The sequence below is a fragment of the Pelobates fuscus genome, chromosome 5 (genome assembly GCF_036172605.1).
Source record: "Pelobates fuscus isolate aPelFus1 chromosome 5, aPelFus1.pri, whole genome shotgun sequence".
Classification (NCBI taxonomy): domain Eukaryota; kingdom Metazoa; phylum Chordata; class Amphibia; order Anura; family Pelobatidae; genus Pelobates; species Pelobates fuscus.
Window position 1 is genome coordinate 24,321,283 of NC_086321.1, and position 17,539 is coordinate 24,338,821.

General features: G+C 45.4%; 1 protein-coding gene across 10 annotated transcripts in view; it reads right to left on the reverse strand.

Annotated features, from left to right (window-relative positions):
• Positions 1-17,318, reverse strand: part of PPIP5K2 (diphosphoinositol pentakisphosphate kinase 2) — a 77,137-nt gene extending 59,819 nt beyond the window's left edge. For 7 of the 10 annotated variants that reach the window (XM_063453649.1, XM_063453658.1, XM_063453659.1 and 4 more), the window contains exon 1: positions 17,098-17,318. The gene's annotated coding sequence lies outside the window, so the exon portion shown is untranslated. The remainder of the gene's footprint in view (positions 1-17,097) is intronic. The other 3 variants (XM_063453657.1, XM_063453656.1, XM_063453654.1) reach the window with 1 other exon arrangement.
• Positions 17,319-17,539: the final 221 nt, after the last annotated feature.

Consider the following 17,539-nt stretch of genomic DNA (forward strand, 5'->3'; position numbering starts at 1 on the left):
CAGCCAGTTCTTACACTATTGGAAGCATTTAAAAATATCATAATGTACATTGATTTTCTGCCAGAGAAGATTACACATTATTGAAATGGCTGATGCTGAAATCCCTTCACCTTTACAAAAAAATAAAAAAAATAAAAAGACACTGGACTGGAAGAAAAAGGATTTCGTCTAAGGCAAAGGAAAGGTTTTTTTTTTTTTTTTTTTAAATTCTTTATTTTTGAGTGCAGTTATTGACATAACAATTTGCTTAGCCACAACAGCCATAGCGAAAGTATTTTGTGATGCAAACATGTGGCAATGGAGCAGATGCACAATTTTTATGATTATAATACAAGTATATTATTACAAACTTATGTACGGTCAGTTTGTCTAGTGGTATGTGTGGTCATGTGGTAACTTTAAAGTTACTTCAGTGAGAGACCGTTGATTATGAGTCGTAGTACGGCTTCTTCACAGGTCGTGCACTAGTGGTCAGTTACTTAGTCAAGAGTGATGGGTGTGGGTGTCTAGTCTGATTACATCTCTGAGCTGTCCGCAATGGGGTCTGCCATATGAGTGTTCTCAGTTTAGTCGCTCTAGTCGCCCGTTCCCGTTAATTATAGCGTGCTTATAGTGATCGTGCTTACTTCAATCTGAGTGGGTGGATGCATATAGTGCAGAGTTTGGGCCTGGCGGCCGGAGAGGCAGGTGTGCAGATTAGTATATGCCTGCGAGTTTAAGGCCCCTGACCAAGGGGGTTACGGGGGGGGGGGGGAGGGTAGTAGTCGCCACTCCTGTGGTCTCGTTGTCCGATGTTATGGTCTGCATGAGTGTAAGTTAGGTCTGTCCCTAACTAAGTCGAGGTTGGGTAATAAGCGGTAAAACAAGTACATAAAAGTACATAAAAATCAAACCAAACTTTAACGTTAATATATAGAGCCTGAGTTCGTGCTTGTTAATCGTGGTCTTCCGTGCTTTGCAGGTCAGCCGTTCTTGGTACGACTGGTTTTATGGATGCGGGGTCCCAAGCCGTCGCTGGTGCTCCCGAGGTGGGGGGGTTGCTCGGGCATGGTAGCCCCAGGGTCCCCAGAAAGTTTGTCGCTTCAGCCACGGAGGGCAGATTATGTGTAGTCCCGCCATGAGATACAGTAAGGGAGCCGTTCGCCCCCCATCGGTAGGCCAGTCCTGCTGCCCGGAGCTGTGTTGTGACTGGGGTGAAGGACTTGCGGAGGAGCAGTGTGGGCCTTGTCAGGTCCTGGTAAAAGGTTAAGATTGAGGTTTCGAAAGTGAGAGGTGTCCTACCTCTTAGCGCTGCCATGATCTGGAGCTTGTCGGGTAAGGAGATGCAACGAAGAATTACGTCTCGGGCCATATTATGTTGAAGGGGAGAGTGGCCTGGGAGACGATAAACACTATCTATTGCGACCTTCTTTGCTACAGCGTGTGGTAGGATCGTAGCCAGCAGCCTCCTAATATAGTGGGGCAGCTCCTCCGCCGTAGTCGTTGCGGGGATGCCCCTTATTTTAATATGATTCCTTCTCTGGCGATCTTCCAATGTGGTGATTTTATGTGCTAGTGTTTGTTGTTGCGTTTGGAGCATTGTGATAGAGTCTGTCACTGAGGATAGGTGAGATTGCACCTGTGTTATGGCAGATTCGGTAGTCTTGACTCTCTCCGACACTGCTCGTACCTCTCTTTTTAAGATGGCCGAGTCTGCTGCAAGCAAGTTGTGGATTTCTGCTAAGAGGAGTTTCAGGTCCTTCTTTGTTGTCGGCGCTGAGTCATCAGCTGCATCCAGTGGCTCGGCTTGAGTTACCGGTGAGTGTTTCGAGCCTCCGGGCTCAGTATGGCCTTGTGTAGCGCTCGTGTCTCTGTCGGGCGTATCGCTTGCAACAGGAGTCCGGGGATGCGTGGGTCTTTGGAACATGGCCCCGATATCCCTGCCATCCGTTGGGGCATGTGTTTTTTGTGAACGCCGGCCCATGCCCGGCATTGTTGTTGGCAATGCGAGTGGTAACGGGGTGTCAGGCGTCTCGGCCCAGGTCTGCGTGCCGCCTCCCAGGAGGTTCTCTAGGCTTTGCAGCGTGCGGTAAGCCCCGGGTTTGTATTTCCGCCGGACCGACTTTGCCGGTTGAAAGAAAGGCATCTATCGGTTCTGTCAGCTCTACGGAACCTGTTCGTGCTGGTGCCGTGACCGGATCGGGTTCGGTTCTGCCGTTATCGTTTGGATTTGGCTTGATGTTAGGGAGCTTCGGGAAATGGCGTCTGGTCAGGACGATTGGTAAGCCCCGCCCCCCAAAGGAAAGGTTTTTTACTGTAAGAACAATCAGGATGTGGAATTCTCTGCCTGAAGAAGTGGTTTTATCAGAGTCCATACAGATGTTCAAACAGCTACTAGATGCATACTTGCAAAAACAGAATATTCAAGGATATAATCTTTCAGTGTAGGGTAATAACTGCTTGATCCAAGGATAAATCTGACTGCCATTCTGGGGTCAAGAAGGAATTTTGTTCCCAGCTTGTTGCAAAATTGTGCTTCAAACTGGGTTTTTTTGCCTTCTTTTGGATCAACAGCAAAAAACAAATGTGAGGAAGGCTGAACTTGATGGACGCAAGTCTCCTTTCAGCTATGTAACACAGATCAAATTACATATTGGGAAAGCTTTAGTGAGCACCATCACTGTGACCTTGTGGAAGGAGGAGACCGTGTGAGCTGTGGCAGGGACACATTTTTTTAAAAAAGTAAATAAGAAAAAAGAAAAATGTTTATCTTCGGAGGGTACACACACACATATAAAGTTAGGGACACTATTAGGAATAGAGGTTTGTATTCCTAATGCTATAATGTTCCTAATAATGTCTACATAATAAATGCAATGTAATGTTTTAGATTATATTCAGCCCCCCTCATTTCACGAAACAAACACTCCACGACACAAAAAAAAAAAAAAAAACAGTAGATATACCACAATGAAAGCATCCATGCACTTAATCATGCAGTTTTTTTTTACTGGGGGTTTATCTAAAAACAACTTGCAGCTATTACAGATCTTGTCTGCTACCTTTGTAAGCCCTCCACTTCTAACCCCGTCCAGACTCTGTGGCTGTCCAATCGCAGACTTCCCAATGCAGTTCAATGACAAGTGCATTGTATAAAAGTACACATTTCTTTGGGAATCAGCACCTTTACAAAATAAGCCCACAGTGACAGACATTATCACCGAATACACATCAGCAAGCTGAAGTGCTTTAACTGGTGTATGGAGTGTTCCTTTAACATTTACATTACTAATCAGGGAGTAGGACTTTCTTATGAATCAAACAGTGCTTTATTGTCTACAGTATATAGGTGCAGTCCTCCCACTGTAATTAAATAAAAAATAAGTGCACTAGAATGCTTAAAAAGGGCACCAACTCAGAGGTAAATATGAGAGGAAAAAAAAAAAAAAAAGGTTGATTGTACTAAAACACATTGTGGTAAAACATTCAAAAACTCAGTTTACAATCAAGTCAGAGTAATAAAACGTAGAGGCACAAGATAAAATGTGGCAATAAAGCAAAACTTACCATTAGCACTCTACTGAACTAGTTATTGTGTAAATATGTTCCGTACACTGAACATTAAGGAGACACTATAGTCACCAGAACAACTCCAGCTGAATGTAGTTGTTATGGTGAGTATAAAAGCTCCCTTCAGGCATTTTTATGTAAACACTGCCTTTTCAGAAAAAAAGGCAGCGTTAACATTACCCCTAGGGACACCTCCCAGTGGCCACTCCTTAGATGGAGGTGCTTCCTGGCTCAGGGCTGCACAGTAAGCAGCCCTGCCGTTCAGCGTCCCCACGCTCTGCATGGAGACGCTGAATTTTCCTCATGGAGATGCATTGATTCAGTGCATCTCTATGAGGAGGTCCTGATTGGCCAAAACGGCATTTGGCCCCGCCTGTGCCGAGTTTAGCCTGTCCAATGCATTCTCTATGGGAATTGGATTGGCTAAAAATCTGCTATTTTGATGGTCACAGAGGGGGTGGAGCCAGCGCTGGCAGACCCGTGCAGCGCTGGGAATAAGGTAGGTTTTAAGCTTTTATAAGTGATCTAAGCCACTTAAATAGTGAGTTAAACACTATATGGACAGGAATACAGGTTTGTGTTTCTGACCCTATAGTGATCCTTTAAATGCACCATTCAGCGCAGAGATATGAAAATGCAATAACCCAACAAATTAACACTTCTGTAAATACCAATATAAAGAGGGTTTTTATTTAATCCTTCGGGAGCGACAGTGTCCAATGTATGGATCCAATAAGCATACAGTTAAAAGCATTCAGAATAACCTAAAATAAGCATAAAAATGAATAAAAAGTGCTCCAAACGCTGTCGCTCGATTTTATACACAAATAAATAAAATTGTGCGGAAATACCGGTTTAAAAATTGAAATGGAAAGTTAAGTACATGTAAAATGTTATTTGGCTACAAGTGTTCTATTGCTTCAGAATGTAAAATCTAATTCAATAAAAAAAAAAAAATAATAATAATAATTTAATACAAAATTGAGCTGAATCACATTAGAGAGGATTTAGAAGCAATAAATGATTATAGTCATGTGAACCACTAAATCTCTGCAATTAAAGTTCCTGCAATAATGGGAATGGCTGCTGAGTTCAGACGGAATATAATTTCCCGAAAGTAGCGTTTTTCTTAAATTGCCTAAAGAGCCCAAAGACTAATCAAGACACAACCGCAATTATTCTAAACAAATTCCTATTGTGTAGCAATACATTCATATATACAGCTTGATTTACTGGAGCCCTACGTTTGGGAGAGTTTTCTGTTTTGCAGCAAAGTTATGCCAACATTGTTATTAACTAGGGTTATTTTGATGCAATACCACTTGTTGCACGTAATGAGAAGTCTATTTACTAAATAGCATTGTAGTCTCACTGTGGGGGAGAACATCTAGCACCCCTGTAATGGCGTAAAATGTCATAAATAAAAAGGTACATAACAATGCACCAAAACCACTACTACAGCTCACTGGTGATGTCCTGGCACCACCATCTTAATGAAGATATTTTGAGTTGGAGTCCCCGGCACACATCTGCCCTGTCTCATCAATTCCTCACTGTGGAAGTGCACTTCTCATTTTCTTGGTTGGGTGTCAGTGACCGACGCTGTCATCAACCGCTAAGAAGAATAGCAAGAAGAACCAACTATGGAAAGTACCACAAGACTAGAACTTCGTGTTTTTAAAGTCTTAAAGGGACAATATAGTTGTTCTGGTGTCTATAGCCTGTCCCTTAAGGCTTTTGAATGTAGAGTAGACGTTGCCTTTTCAGAGAAAATGCAGTGTTTACATTGCTGCCTAATAACTCTAGTGTCAGTCGCTAAGACGGCCACTGGGGGTGCTTTCTGGGTCAGTGCTGCCTTAACTGTGTTTTTACACCTATAGGGTCAGGAATTACTTGTCCAGGAACTCCACAACCTTTTAAAAAAAGATTAAAATGTGTTTTGAGGGAGGAGAGTTCCTTTAAAGGGACTCTCCAGCCAAGCCTCTTTACTCACCTGGTTCCAGCGCCGGGAGCCTCGTGAAGCCGCGCCCCCTATTTCGTCAAAATGACGAAATAGGCGGGCGCAAGCAGGGAGCAATCAGACGCTTCCATTTGGAAGCGTCATTGCTCCCTTGTGCGAATGCGCGGCTTCGCCACACATGCGCACATACTTCAGAGGGCATTCATGCCGCCCTCTGAAGTCCTGAGTGCACTACCGCGCATGCGCGCGTGTGCGCGGCCGCGAGCTGAGCTGACTGACAGCTCAGCTCGCGGTCTTCGCCCGCCCCCCTCCTCTGCTGACAGGCTGGAGAGAGAAGGTGCGCACACAGTGCCTTCTCTCTCCTGCACACGTCAGATGTATTTTAATACGTCTGACGTGTACAGGGCCTTTTTAGGGCCCTGCATGATAGGAAGTCCCTCTGGTGGCCGTCTGAGTGACAGCCACTGGAGGTATTTCTATCAATGTAAACACTGTATTTTCTCTGAAAATACAGTGTTTACATAAGATTGCCTGAAGGAAGCTATAGATCATACCTGAACAACTACATTAAGCTGTAGTTGTTCAGGTGACTATAGTGTCCCTTTAATGCCTTTGTATGGCTGAACAATATCATTCCATCCGAGGAAGTACAGCAGCCATAGAATCGAATTAACATATCACTGAATCCGGTTATACTTACTAGTATGTGAAAACCCTAGTGTCACCAAATACATCGAGGAAATAAGATGTAATACAACATAGCAGTATATCAGGCGTATTTACTAAAGTGAGAATTGTTGGCAATTTAAAGCAAATTTCAGATTTAAGGGCAATTTAGGTGCACTGAATAATTCTCCAAGTCCTTCCATTTGCAACTCACTTTGAATTACTGACCATGATAAACAGTATGAATTAACAACAGATATAACCATAGAGACACAGTTAATATTAGACATCTAGCAGAATTACAGAATTACTGGACAGTGGAGGAAACTTGGAGACATTGCAAAAAAAAAACATAATAAATTGCAATTATGATACAGGAATTGTCTTTAAGCATGGTAAAAAAACAAAAGCCAGAAGATATGTGTGTCCATAAAAAAATACCAACAATTTTCCACTGTCAAATAATTTAATGTCTGCATTCAACTTATGTCCACCTCCATGGATAGATGGCTACTTACATGTCAATTTAGTAGCGTACGAGCAAAGCAGCGCAAGTTAGAAATGACTTACACGTGTATTTATTCTAAAAGATCCATGCATAGTACTAGTCTGTAAGCTGGTTTGAGCAGGATCCTCTTCAACCTATCGTTCCTGTAAGTTTTCCGATTTATAGTTAAATCCTCCCTCTTATAATGTAAAGCGCTACGGAATCTGTTGGCGCTATATAAATGGCAATAATAATAAGTCTGATTTGTGTTGGAAAAAAAAATAAATAGCATAACTTGACAGCTCCTGCCTAATTAACTTCCCAGCGTTTTGCCTCCAAACACTTTGCAAACTGAGATTGCAACTATATTAGTGGTTGTAAGTCTGCCTCAAAAGGCAATCACCTACACATTTCTGAGTTTTAAAACAAAAAAGCATCTGGCTTATAATCTTTCAGTCCTTTCAGCGATTATTGTGTAATGTTACAATCCAGTTTGACATATCCCCAAAGCTATATGAGTATTACAGCTACAGGGGCAGTTAGACATTTGACCAACGTTAGTTCTCTATTAAGACCATTTTTTCGTTAATTACTGGGTAAGAGGGCAAACTGTTATAAAAGTTTTGCCCCCAATAGTGGGGAACTGCACCAGAGTTATTCCATTTGAAGTAACCCTTTCAAAAACCGATGAGTGGGGTTTCTGCAATAAACTCAGATTTGGAGTACGGTAATTAGAAAGCCACTTGGCAAGACTGAGGCCAATACAGCAAAAAAATAAATAAAAAATAAACATCTACTTTATGTAACCTACATTTTGCTATTTAGTTTAGTAAATAAACCACATATGTGTTATAACTTGGTTTAAGTTGGTGTTTTAGGTAGGATTTATACTGGTTATGTGGTGCGTACTTAAAGGGACACTATAGTCACCAGAACAACTACATCTTCATGTAATTGTTCTGGTGAGTACAATCATTGCCTTCAAGCACTTTCATGCAAACACTGCCTTTTTTTTTAGAGAAAAGGCAGTGTTTACATTGCCCTTAGGGACACCTCCAAGTGGCCACTCCTTAGATGGCCACTGGAGGGGCTTCCTGGCTCAGTGCTGCTGTTCAGCGTCTCCACGCTCTGCATGGGGACGATTAATTTTCCTCAGAGATGCATAGATTTAATGCATCTCTATGAGGAGGTGCTGATTGGCCAAAATGGCATTTGGCCCCGCCCCCTTGCCAATTTTAGCCAACCCAATTCATTGGATTGGCTAAAAATCGTCAATGCTGATGATGTCACAAAGGGGGCGGGGTATGGGAGGAGCGCTGGCAGACCTGCGCTGCCCTGGAAATAAGGGGAGTTTTAATTCCTTTTTAAGGGGGCTAGGGTGGGCAAGCCACCTAAATGGCGGGTCTAGCACTATAGGGTCAGGAATATGTGTTTGTGTTTCTAACCTAATAATGTTCCTTTAAGATATGAGAGATTATTTAATTTTAGGTAGGAATAAGCAAGTGATTTCACAGGCTTATGGTATCCGCTAAAAAAAAAAAAAAGAAAAGAAAAAGAAAAAAAAGTTACTTGTGCATAGGGATTTGAGAAACTTTTTTTCCTTTGACTTTTATTGCATGTATTAAGGCTGATGTGTATTATAGTCATTGCTGCTGGCCAGTAGTTGTGGGAGTTTAATTTTACATCATGGTATCTAACCAATTTACAGCATAATGGAGTTTGATTCCCCACGCTCATGTGACTAATTAGCCCATCTATTAAACAGGAACCGGTGCAGTAGGTTTAGTTCATCTCAGTTTGGTACTCGCTCATTGAGGCTTTTTCCATTAGTATAGTGGAGGAGATTAAAAAAAAAAAAAAAAAAAACACTTTTGAATACCATTTGTGTGAGACTTTTCTTGAACAGAGATTCTTTGTTACTCTAGTAAATTGAGCTACAAGTGTTTACCATTTGCAACCTTTGATGTACATAAAAAGGTGCATTTCCAACCCATTGCCATAGCAACTACACTAGAACACTAAAAATAGAAAATAAACAAACAGGCTATCATTTACAGTTAAATCCAGCTCTCTGAACTCACTTTTCTGAAACAGACCGTTCCTTATTCCCTCACAGTATAAAATATCCCAGCGTACAGAGCTATGGAATTCGCTGGCGCTATATAAATAATAATAATAATAATAATAATAATACTTGTCTTCACAGCAACTCCACGTCCCAGCAACATCTGTGCTCCGTGACGCTATATGCTCACGCTTGCACGGACATTTCTACCCCAAAGTGTTAGAAGAGTACATGCTTTCAGAGTGTAAACAATGTTAAATAAGTTTATATGGTATACTCTGGCTGTGCCAAGACAACAAGACACACAATGTAAATTCGGAAATAAAATCCACTTGGAATTGTAATAAATGAATAGCATCGCCTATAGGGTCAGAAGGATTACTACTGTTCCAGTTCAAACAATAGACAATTGCTCACAGTAGCCAACTCTTTGCAGAGGTGCATACAATACATAGCAAATTCATACCCCCTAACTAATAGATATTAACTCAACTGCATTAAAGGGACACTATAGTCACCAGTAGTGATTCTGGTGTCTATAGCTTGTCCATGCAGAATTTGGACCTTTTCAGAGAAAAAGCAGTGTTTACATTACTGACTAGTAACACCTCTAGTGAGAGTCATTAAGACGTCCACTAGAGGTGCTTCCTAGTTCAGTGCGGCACACTGTGCAGCATTGGCATTCAGCGTCTCCACGCTCTGCATGGAGATGCTGATTACTCCCCATAGAAAAGCATTGATTCCATGCATCTCTAAGAGGATACCCAATGCTTTCCTGTGTGAAAACTATGTATTGGCGGAGATAATCAAGATTTAGGGTCTCCGCCAAGTAGGCGAAGCCAGCCGCAGCATGGGGGAAAAGGGGAGTAAAATCACCTTTTTACTGTGATCTAAATGGGGTTGGGAACCTAAATAGTTAAAACACTATAGTGTCAGGAATACATGTTTTTATTTATCATTATTCATTATTACTATTACTGGTATTTATATAGCACTAGCATATTCCGTAGTTCTTTACAATATTACCAAAGGGGGAGATTTAACAATAAATTAGACAATTACAGAAATTTACAGGAACAATAGGTTGAATAGGGCCCTGCTCAAACGAGCCCACAGTCTATAGAGTTCCTTCTAAGTATGTCAATGAGTAGCCTATATACTCATATCAAAAGAACTAAGAAGCAGAGGATGTTGACTGTACATTTTAACATACACTATATATTTATGTAGTATAACGTTCAGAAAAAACAAAACACATTTTTAAAAGTGCAAATAATGGCTTAACAAAAAAAGAACCTAACTGTGGCGAAACCAGCTGCGCCACTGTGAACTGGAGAGGCCTGGTTGCTAGCCTCCTGCCCTGCGACTACGGCCCCAGGACATATTGCTCTATACAAACTATATTTGGGCATGTAATAATTTATATTACGGCTACTGGGCCTTTAAGGGCCATCCGTGAACTTATTGGGACTTTTGTGATACTGTACCTTTAAGACTGTGGAACATGGTACTTTAACCCTGCCTTTAATATCCTGTATGTAGTTATATGCTGAGTTAACCTGGGATATAGATATGCAGTATTCATCTGATTGTTCGGTAGAATCACTCCATTCAGTATATTGAGTGAAACTACCGAACAACCAGACCACCCAGGAATAAGTGTGCCTCCAATTACCGTTTGCAACAATGTTGCAAACAGGTAATTGGCAATCTATGTAATGTATTCTGTGTCCTCTGGGTGGCCGCCATTCGGGAGCCGAACACGTGGCGGCGGCCATCTTAAACTACCGAACAGCGGTGTTTTGCCGTCGAGTGTCTGGAACTAAAATCGGACACTTGACTAGGCAAACACCGCTGAGACCTCCATACTTCCAGAAATTCGTATAGAAACTACCGAATGACCCGCCGTTCGGTAGAAAGAACCCCACAAACAAGGGAATTCATTCAAACCCTCTCCAGGCTCTATAACACAGGCAATTCGTCTGTTTTCATTCCCTTGTTTGTGACCGACCGCAGGGCCAAAATGCATGGAACTGTTTTCGGATACTTTACCCATGCGGTCGGTCAAATCTTTGGAATTTAAAGGTGTACCCCCTGTTTTTGGGGTACATCCAGAACTTGGCTGAAAAGGTGTACCGGATAATTGGGTTTAATGTTGTTATCTGAGGGGAGGGGATGTGTGGGCTGAACCATGTATGTGATTGGGTATTTTATGCCTCCCCTGGGTGTGGACTGTATGTGTATTATTGTAATAAAAGCCAGGCTGGATGAGCCAGTCCAGAGTTCCTGTTTTACCCTCAAAGTGATGTGTCGTCTCATTATTGGGGGGATGGATTTATTGCATGCTGTTCCAGTTGACTGCTAGGAGTACAAGCCTATTCGTATGGTTCCTATTCAATGGTCTACAGCATTCATATGCTTGGGAGAATTTAAAAGGTTTCTCGGATTCAGTGTTCATGTGTCTCCAGTCGGGAGAATGGTGTTTGCAGTAGCTGCCTCTGCATCTGTAAAGGGGATTATCGCCTAAACTGGGTTTTATCCTCTGGTAAGTGAAACGGTCCGTTACACTAACAAAAACTTAATTTTTAAATCCGGCATTATCCCAAAACTATCTGCAATATATACAATGTGTCACTGTTGGCTGTTTCTCCTAGTAAGATGAACACAGAGCCACAATTGTATATAGAAGGACTAAGTACAACAGCAATCATGATGCCAGTGTGTCACTACACAGCCTGAACATTGCAGACAGCAAGGTGTGACTGCCCCTTTAAGAGACCTGGCTGGGTTTGAACTCACAGCTCTAGCATCCCAGTCAGGTTCTCTGCCATGCTGTCCACCAGGGGGCTTCAGTAAGGCCCGGACTGGCCATCGGGCACACCGGGCAAATGCCCGGTGGGCCACGGTGGCCGAGGCCGGCAGGGGAAGGTCCCAGGATCTCCCCTGCTGGTCTTTGAAGGGCCGGCACTATCCTAGAGCCAGCCCCGCTGTATTCCATGGAGGGCGGGTGGGGAGATCAAAGATCTCCCTCACCGGCCCACATGCTGTCAAAGACAGCCGCCGGCGGGGAGAGAGAGGGAGGGAGCCAGCCTGCCAGCAGAGGAACCCGACGGAGCTCTATCTTGCAGGCTCCAAACACATGCACAATACTCTTTCCTGACATTTTTGTCTCCTGGTATCCATTTATAGAGACACCAGAGACAAGTTGCAAGGAAACAGTGCAAGCATGTTATTAAATTTGCTTGCACTGTGCAGAACAAATACAGGGCTTTTTTCTCATGCTAGAGCTCTTCAGCAGAGCTCTGGGCATGGTCTGCCCTGGAAGAGCATTGAACCAACATGCTCACTTTGAGTGACAAAAACACACCCTCTCTGCCCCGCCCCCTTCTTAGTGGGCCGCTGTGGTAAAAAAATGCCCGGGCCGAATTTTTTTCCCAGTCCGGCCCTGGCTTCAGTATCTGTCTGCCTTATTCTGCTTCCTGACCCCTTGCCTAGACTCAGCAGTGCTGATCCACCTGCAGCCCCTCCTCCTCCGGCGGTCCGTTCAGCACCTCTGTCAGCTCACACTGTAAGTCTCGCGAGAGCCGCATTATGACCCCGCGGCTCTCGCGAGACTTACACTGGGAGCTGACAGAGGTGCTGAACGGACCGGCGCGGAGGAGAAGGGAGCTGGCAGGAGAGGTAAGTAAACGCTCTGCAGCCCCCACAGCCCCCAGTCTGTATTATGGCAATGTAAATTGCCATAATACAGACATTGACTCGAGTATAAGCAGAGTTAGGGTTTTTCAGCACAAAAAAAATGTGCTGAAAAACTCTGCTTATACTCGAGTATATACGGTAAATTGAAATCGTGGAGAACTGACAAAACCAAATATTTTAGGCCACAACAGTTGATCATTCTTCCAGCTTGGCTTTTGTAACCTATAACCTGTAACGAACAGTATGTGACCATGGGTACCCACTGTAGTCCCCTGATGCTGAGAGGTGCGAGTTGAGGGTCTTTCATACCATCTGTTCTCCAATCTAAAACATGAACGCATTGACCCCTCCCACACCCAAAACTGTTTATTTTAGCAAACCTGTTGAAAGCTGCAACACTCAAAATCAGAATCAATATCTAAAGTAAAGCCGGTTTCTGACTGGGTAAATGACAGCGATGTGTTTAAAACATACAGAGACTGCTAACCTAAGGTGAACTGTATGTCAGCCTTCAATGTAATAAACATTGCTTCTTCTTCAAATCATTTTTACAAATTATCACTTATGGAAATGGGGAAAAAAAGTCAATCATAAACGTTACCAATGATTACAAGAACACAACGTAATCATGATCCATGAATGACAATGAAGTATGTAATGGATGTGTACTTGTTCTGAATACTGATTAATGCAGTCTGTTCTCAAACAAATGCAGTGTGCAGACATCTTATTACTACTAAAAGAAGAGGCATAAAGCTACCGCTGTGACAATAGGCACATGTCTAATAATTCCAATTCAGAGCTCCCACGCTGGAAGGAGGTGACATGGAGCACAGTATTCAGAGCTCCCAGGCTGGATGGAGGTGACATGGAGCGCGGTATACAGAGCTCCCAGGCTGGATGGAGGTGACATGGAGCGCGGTATACAGAGCTCCCAGGCTGGATGGAGGTGACATGGAGCGCGGTATACAGAGCTCCCAGGCTGGATGGAGCCGACATGGAGCACAGTATACAGAGCTCCCAGGCTGGAAGGAGGTGACATGGAGCACAGAATACAGAGCTCCCAGGCTGGAAGGAGCTGACATGGAGCACAGTATACAGAGCTCCCAGGCTGGAAGGAGCTGACATGGAGCACAGTATACAGAGCTCCCACGCTGGATGGAGCTGACATGGAGCACAGTATACAGAGCTCCCACGCTGGATGGAGCTGACATGGAGCACAGTATACAGAGCTCCCACGCTGGAAGGAGGTGACATGGAGCACAGTATACAGAGCTCCCACGCTGGATGGAGCTGACATGGAGCACAGTATACAGAGCTCCCAGGCTGGAAGGAGGTGACATGGAGCACAGTATACAGAGCTCCCACGCTGGATGGAGCTGACATGGAGTATAGACATAGATTCATATTGTGTTCATACAGTGCAGTCCTTGCCCTTGCCAAACAGTCCTATTTTTCCTCTCTCATTAGTTCATGTTCCCGCAACCCCAGGCGCCTCTTTGACACCTTTAATTCTCTTCTTCGCCCTGCTGTGGCCACTCCCCAAACTAACCTTACTGCTGATAACTTTGCATGTTACTTCACTGACAAGATTGAACAGCTAAGGAAAGAATTCTCCCCTCGCCTTTCTGTTTCTCAACCACACATAGATCATGCCTTTCCTACCCTTCAGACATTCTCCCCAGCTACTGACCAAGAGGTGTCTGCTCTTCTTTGCTCCTCTCGCCCCACCACTTGCCCGCTCGATCCTGTCCCATCTCACCTCATCAGATCTCTCTCCACTTGTCTCGTGCCTTCTTTAACACACACATCTTCAACTGCTCTCTCTTCTGGTATCGTCCCTGCTGACCTTTAACATGCCACTGTAGTACCTATACTAAAAAAAAACATCCCTCGACCCATCCACCCCCTCTAACTACCGTCCCATATCCCTGCTCCCTTTTTCCTCAAAGCTTCTGGAAAGACTTGTCTTTACCCGTGTGTCTTAGTTCCTCAATTCCAACTCTGTCCTTGACCCCCTTCAATCTGGCTTCCGCCCTCTCCACTCTACAGAGACTGCCCTTATCAAAGTTACTAACGACCTAATCGCAGCTAAATCCAAAGGCCACAACTCCATACTAATTCTTCTTAACCTCTCAGCAGCCTTTGACACCGTTGATCATGCTCTCCTTCTTCAAACTCTTCAATCGTTTGGTCTCTGTGACTCTGTCCTCTCATGGTTTTCCTTTTATCTCTCCCAACGCTCATTCAGTGTCTCTTTTTCTAATGATACCTCCTCCCCTCGTCCTGTCTCGGTTGGAGTCCCCCAAGGCTCTGTCCTTGGTCCCCTTCTATTTTCTCTTTATACTGCCTCTCTTGGCAAACTTATTACCTCTTTTGGATTCCACTACCACCTCTACGCTGATGACACCCAGCTATATCTCTCCTCCCCGGACCTCTCCCCTGCCATCCTGCAACATGTCACTGCTTGCCTTTCTTCCATCTCTGACTGGATGTCCTCCCGCTTTCTGAAACTCAATCTCTCAAAAACTGAGCTCCTTGTCTTTCCTCCTCCTAATACTGACCCTCCTCTTTCGCTCTCCCTTCAAGTTTGTGGTACCAACATCAGTCCATCCTTGCAAGCGCGCTGTCTTGGCGTCATACTTGACTCTGGTCTCACCTTTGAGCCTCACATCCAGCATGTTGCCAAATCCTGTAGATTCCATCTTAAAAACATAGCCCGCATCCGCCCCTTTCTTGCACCAGATACTACCAAGGAGCTTGTCCATGCTCTAGTAATTTCCCGCATGGATTATTGTAACCCTCTCCTGATTGGTCTTCCCAAAAGCCGTACTGCACCCCTACAGTCCGTAATGAACGCTGCTGCTAGACTGATTTTCCTCTCTAGTCGTTTCTCTCACACCTCACCCCTCTGCCAGTCCTTACATTGGCTTCCTGTATGCTATAGGAGTCAATTCAAGGTACTAACTCACACCTATAAAGCACTGAACAACTATAGCCCCTCTTATATCTCCTCACAGATCCATAGGTATGTCCCTTCTCGGTCTCTCCGCTCTGTCCGTGACCACCTCCTGCCCGTTGTCCGCACCCGTACGGCCAACTCGCGCTTGCATGACTTCTCGCGGGCGGCTCCCTTCCTATGGAATAGCCTGCCTACCACCATCAGACTCTCCCCTAGTCTTGCATCTTTTAAGAAGTGCCTTAAAACCCATCTCTTGAGGAAAGCTTATGGCCTCCAAGACTAACCCCTACCTCACATACCTGTCTCTTGCCCTCTCCTAAAGGGCAGCCCACCTTATTTGATTACAAATTCCTGTCCTAATGTGTTTTACACCCCACCTCCTATGGAATGTAAGCTCGATTGAGCAGGGTCCTCTTCAACCTATTGTTCCTGTAAGCTTATTTGTAATTGTCCTATTTATAGTTAAATCCCCTCTCATAATATTGTAAAGTGCTACGGAATCTGTTGGCGCTATATAAATGGCAAAAATAATACAGGCTGGATGGAGCTGACATGGAGCGCGGTATACAGAGCTCCCAGGCTGGATGGGGCTGACATGGAGCGCGGTATACAGAGCTCCCAGGCTGGATGGAGCTGACATGGAGCGCGGTATACAGAGCTCCCAGGCTGGATGGAGCTGACATGGAGCGCGGTATACAGAGCTCCCAGGCTGGATGGAGCTGACATGGAGCGCGGTATACAGAGCTCTCAGGCTGGAAGGAGCTGACATGGAGCGCGGTATACAGAGCTCCCAGGCTGGAAGGAGCGCGGTATACAGAGCTCCCAGGCTGGAAGGAGCGCGGTATACAGAGCTCCCAGGCTGGAAGGAGCTGACATGGAGCGCGGTATACAGAGCTCCCAGGCTGGATGGAGCTGACATGGAGCGCGGTATACAGAGCTCCCAGGCTGGATGGAGCTGACATGGAGCGCGGTATACAGAGCTCCCAGGCTGGATGGAGCTGACATGGAGCGCGGTATACAGAGCTCCCAGGCTGGATGGAGCTGACATGGAGCGCGGTATACAGAGCTCCCAGGCTGGAAGGAGCGCGGTATACAGAGCTCCCAGGCTGGATGGAGCTGACATGGAGCGCGGTATACAGAGCTCCCAGGCTGGATGGAGCTGACATGGAGCGCGGTATACAGAGCTCCCAGGCTGGATGGAGCTGACATGGAGCGCGGTATACAGAGCTCCCAGGCTGGATGGAGCTGACATGGAGCGCGGTATACAGAGCTCCCAGGCTGGATGGAGCTGACATGGAGCGCGGTATACAGAGCTCCCAGGCTGGGTGGAGCTGACATGGAGCGCGGTATACAGAGCACCCAGGCTGGGTGGAGCTGACATGGAGCGCGGTATACAGAGCTCCCAGGCTGGATGGAGCGCGGTATACAGAGCTCCCAGGCTGGATGGAACTGACATGGAGCGCGGTATACAGAGCTCCCAGGCTGGATGGGGCTGACATGGAGCGCTGTATACAGAGCTCCCAGGCTGGATGGGGCTGACATGGAGCGCTGTATACAGAGCTCCCAGGCTGGATGGGGCTGACATGGAGCGCGGTATACAGAGCTCCCAGGCTGGATGGAGCGCGGTATACAGAGGTTATTAGTACTGGGAGTATGACTGAGGCCGCAGAGCTGACAATCTAACCCCAGTGAATGCAGTGAGGTCTCACCTGGGAGAGTCCCGCTCTCAGTCCCGGTTGCAGACAGCGTGTACCATTGATTCAGCCAAACTCTCGCCCCCTGAGATACCGGCAGGGGGTGCGGCTCGGTCCCGGTGTTCCGGCCGGGCGCTCTGATCACTCGGACGAGCCGCTCTGGATGCTTTGTGCTCGTCACGCTCCTCGCCCGCCGCGAGAACCCGTCAGAGCCGTCTCCTGGCAACACACCCTCATCAAAGATGGCGGCGGCGGGTACCACGTCACGTGATCAGCGCGTTCACGTTCTGTAGCGTCTCACTGCAGCAAATGTAGGCCCATGTCTTGTGAGAGGTTACAGCACAACTCCCGTGATGCTCTGCCAGCCTCACTCATGGTTTTGAATCATGGAAGATGTAGTTCTATCACAGCTTGTGGACTGTCCTTATTGGACACAGGGTGTTCTGAGCTGTGAGTG